A 4,821-nucleotide genomic window follows, 5' to 3' on the forward strand; every position below is an offset into this window, starting at 1 on the left:
GTTTGATTGTTGAATTTGTATTCAAAACAGAAAAACCAAGAGTGGCGGTTTGTTCTATTTTGAAAGGTGAAAGCTTTGAACCAGGCATCCTGGTAATCTTTGTATGTATAATTTTATGGGGAAAAAATATTTGAAAAGTTCCTTTGGTTCATGGGATGAGTTCCCCAATCTTTGAGAGACAGGATTTTGCAGATGGTTACAGTTGTATGTGTAACCAAAGTTGGGTCGGTTCTGTCATAATTGAGTTTGAGCCTGACAGAATCGGTTTCGACGAGAATATACTCGTAGAATTCTTGATTTTTTGCCATGGAATCGGAATGGTGATTCCAACCTTTGTAGAAAACTGCTTGTGCCATCATTATTGGCGAATCAAGATATTTGTATAAGGGCTCTTCAATGATGAAGAGGTCTTCTTTGCAAGGCTTTTCATAATATTGGCTTTTGAGTTTGGAACCTTGTACTGTTTGAAGAGGTTTGGTTTGTGTAGTTTGGAGGCTGGTACTGGCCTTATTTGTGGGTTGGATGGGACCTGAGGTAGAGCCTACTACCACAGCATGGGAATAAGGTATTTTTGTGGTAGTCATTTGAGTCTGGCTACGGGTAACAATTTGATGGGATGGTGCAGCAGAGGCAGCCGTAGCACCATAGTTTGATTTGGTTCGAACAACAGAATTTGATGAAGTGGACTCCTTAGGAGGAGCCATTCGGATAAGGTTAATTTGAGGAGTCTGGCCCTGTAAGAATTCACGGGTAAGAAAATCAGGGACAGAATTGGATTCTCCTTTAATATATTCTATTTGAAATTCAAAAATTGATAATAAAGCTTGCCATCGGGCAAAAATTTGTTTTGATGCAAGATTTGAAACATCGTTTTGTAAAACATATTTAGCTGCGCTACAATCAACACGAACTAAAAATGGTTTATTTAATAATGTATTTTGAAATTTTTGAATGCAGAGAACAATCGATAAAATCTCTTTGTTGATGGTACTGTAATTCTTTTGAGCAGAATTCCAAATGCCAGAAGTAAATTGGACTAATTGTTCTTTATCATTATCAGGATTTCTTTGTTTAAGAATTCCTCCATATCCAATGTCAGAGGCATCAGTCTCAACAATCTTAAATGCCTCAGGATTTGGAATAAATAAACAAGGAATTTCTTTAACAAGCTTTTTGATAGTTTGAACAGCAGTTGTTTGGGTTTGAGACCAAGGAGTTGGTTTCTTTTTAAGCCGAAGATAAAGAGGTTCGGCAATCTTACTAATTTGGGGAAGAAAATCACGAACGTAATTTAAGCTTCCTAAAAATCTTTGTAATTGAGTTTTATCAAGGATTTGGTCAGGGAATTTTTCACCAAAGGTAATGGCACGATCAATGGGGGTAAGAGTACATTTTTCAATCAAATGCCCCAGAAATCTAACCTTGGTAAGAAAGAATTCCATTTTCCTTTTTGATAAAACAAGACCATTTGATTTAATGATTTGGTAAAATGTTCTTAAGTGTTTGAAATGTTGCTCAACAGAATTTGAGAAAACCAGGACATCATCAATATAGACAATAGTGAATTGTCCATAGGAATTGAATATGTCATTCATGATTTTCTGAAATTCACTAGGAGCATTTTTGAGGCCGAATGGCATAACATTCCATTCATATAGGCCAAAGGGTGTTGTGAAGGCTGTTTTATAGCGATCCTTGTCATGGATTTGGATTTGCCAGAAACCAGACTTCATATCAAATTTGGAGAAAATCTTTGCTTGATAGATTCTTTGAAGAAGATCTTTTTGATTGGGGATAGGATATCTGACCCATTGGAGGGCATCATTTAAGGGTTTGTAATTAACAACCAACCGAGGAGTACCTCTTTCTATTTCAGCAGCCTTATTAACATAGAAGGCTGTGCAACTCCAGGGTGAGGTACTGGGACGGATAAGGTTTTTGGCTAAGAGATCATTGATCTCTGCTTTGCAAGTTTCTAAAAGAGTTTGATTCATTTGGGCAGGTCTTGCCTTAGTAGGGATTTGAAAATCTGAGAATCCAGTGGCATAAGGTAAGGTAACCATATGCTGCTTACGGTACCAAAAGGCATCAGGAACATCAGAACAAAGATTGGATTCAAATTTTGTTTTAATTTGATTAATTTGTTGGATGGTTTTTGGACTTTTAAGATGATCAGAGACTCTTTCATGAAGAAGCTCTGTTTTGAGAAAATTTAATTGTCTAATTTTTCTAATATTTTGGTCATCGGTATTTTGAGCTTGTAAGAATGGGAAGACTATTTTTTGTCCTTGAAATTTGGTAGAAATCCCATCTTGCGTTATTTTGAAGGGTTTGATTTTTTCTAAAAATGGTTGACCAAGGATTATAGTCTGGTCAAGATCCTTAGCAAGGATAAAAGTTTGGGGAAGGCAAAGGCCTTGGTTACAAACATGGGTGTTTGAAAGTTTGTATTGAACATTCAACCCAGATCCATTAGCCGTGTTAAGGCGTTGGGTAGTTCTTTCATAGAACTGGGTTGGAATGGCACCTTCGTTGATACAGTTGGCGTTTGCGCCGGAATCGACTAAAGCAATAGAAGAAAATTTGAACGAGGCATTGATGACTAAGGTTATGCGAACATACCAATTTTGACAAGTTATGGTAGACACAAAACCTGGAATTGTAGGATTTGGTTCAATATATTCTTGGTTTGCAAAAGGATTTACTAATGGCTCGTTGTTTGAAGTTGAAGCCTGTTGGTTTTGAGGTCTGTTTAAAAGAGCTATTTGTTGTTTAATTTGCTTTATTTCATACTGCAAAGATGCAGTAGTGGTTTCAAGTGATTTGATTCGACCAGAATGATCAGGAATAATAGGTTTTGATGTTTTATCGAATTTTTGCATTATTTGATGGAGATTATAAGGTTGAGGAGAGTTTTGGGTAGAAACATTGTTTCTGAGATGCTCAAGACAGGCCTTCTTATGTTCTGGGTCTGCTAAGCTATCAATATAATCAAAAATGTTTGAGTTTGGTGATGCACGAAGCATCCGGATAGATTTGGGAACGCAATCTTCACAGCTAAGACCAATAATACAAGAATCACAAGTACATGCTTGAAAGTTCTCATTATTGGAAGAACTGGAAGAATTATGTTCAGAGGCTTGTATTTGATTAAGTTTGTTATTTTCATCCCCAGAAGAAGATGAAGAAGTTTCTTGGAAAAGAGCAAGGATTTGGGTTTTATCTTGCTCAGAGATTTGTAAAGAATTAATTTTATTTGAGACTCTACAAAATTTTGCAATGTGTCCAGGCTTACCACATTTGAAACATCCTTGTGTGGTTTTATCTGGATTTTGATTTTTAAAATTTTTAGGTGCCTTGAAAGGCTTCCTATATTTGTTATATTTTGGCTTAGAAGGAGTTTTATGATAAAATTCGGGGGTTGTAAATGGTCTGTTAGACACATATTTTTTAGATTTGTGAAAATTCTTATAATATTTGCGAGAAGACTTGTGTTTGTGTTTAGTTGGAGGTCTGAGAGGTGGAAATCCGAATTGTTCGCAGAATCCTCCTAACTCACGTTTGTAAAATTTGTTTTCTTTATGGATTTGTTTCTTAAGTCTAATATCAGTACAGAGAGCAAGGCCCTCTTCGTGAATTAGACTAATAATTTGGCCATAGGACATTTGGTCATAGGGAATGATTCCATCATTTTCCTTCCTAAGGCGTTGTTTAATTTTTTCTGAAAACAAAGTTGGTAATCCTGTAAGGAATTTTTCTTTCCAACAGGGAAGGTTTGCATCAGGTCTGGTTAAAACTTTGGTTAAGAAAGTGTCTTTGTACCATTTGAAATCATGTAATTTCTTACATCTAAGGTTTGATAATTGTTCAGCTGTTCTATCTTTGAGACGAGAAGGGTTTCCTAAAAAATAATTTGCAATGCTGAAAATAAGGGTATTAACAGCATCTTCAATAGGAATACCTTTAACGATCCTTATCATGGATCTGGATCTGCCAGAAACCAGACTTCATATCGAATTTGGAAAAGATCTTTGCTTGATAAATTCTTTGTAAAAGATCCTTTTGATTTGGGATAGGATATCTGACCCATTGGAGGGCATCATTTAAGGGTTTGTAATTAACTACCAACCGAGGAGTACCTCTTTCTATTTCAGCAGCCTTACCATGGAGTCGGAATGGTGATTCCATCCTTTGTAGAAAACTGCTTGTGCCATCACAGAACTTGTATTATTGGTCTTAGCTGTGAAGACTGTGTCCCCAAACCGATTCGGATGCTCCGTGCATCACCAAATTCAAATATTTTTGATTATATTGATAGCTTAGCAGACCCAGAACATAAGAAGGCCTGCCTTGAGCATCTCAGAAACAATGTTTCTACCCAAAACTCTCCTCAACCTTACAATCTCCATCAAATAATGCAAAAATTTGATAAAATATCAAAACCTATTATTCCTGATCATTCTGGTCGGATCAAATCCCTTGAAACCACTACTGCATCTTTGCAGTATGAAATAAAGCAAATTAAGCAACAAATAGCCTTTTTAAGCAAACCTCAAAACCAACAGGCCTCAACTTCAAACAATGAACCATTAATAAACCCCTTTGCAACGCAAGAACAGGTCTCCAACCTGTTCCAAAAATCCAAACCTCCTCCAAATCAAGCACCAAAAGTGAGAAGGAAGCCCTTCGCGCTCGTCTGGCAGAGCTCGGCTCCGACTCAGATAATGAAGGCTCCAGTGATGATGCCTACAGTCTCAAATCTATGCAAAGATCTGTTCCTGCCCATGAACTCTGTTATGGGCAAGATCCATATGAGGTAGA

Source organism: Macadamia integrifolia, unplaced genomic scaffold (genome assembly GCF_013358625.1).
Source record: "Macadamia integrifolia cultivar HAES 741 unplaced genomic scaffold, SCU_Mint_v3 scaffold512, whole genome shotgun sequence".
Taxonomy (NCBI): Eukaryota; Viridiplantae; Streptophyta; class Magnoliopsida; order Proteales; family Proteaceae; genus Macadamia; species Macadamia integrifolia.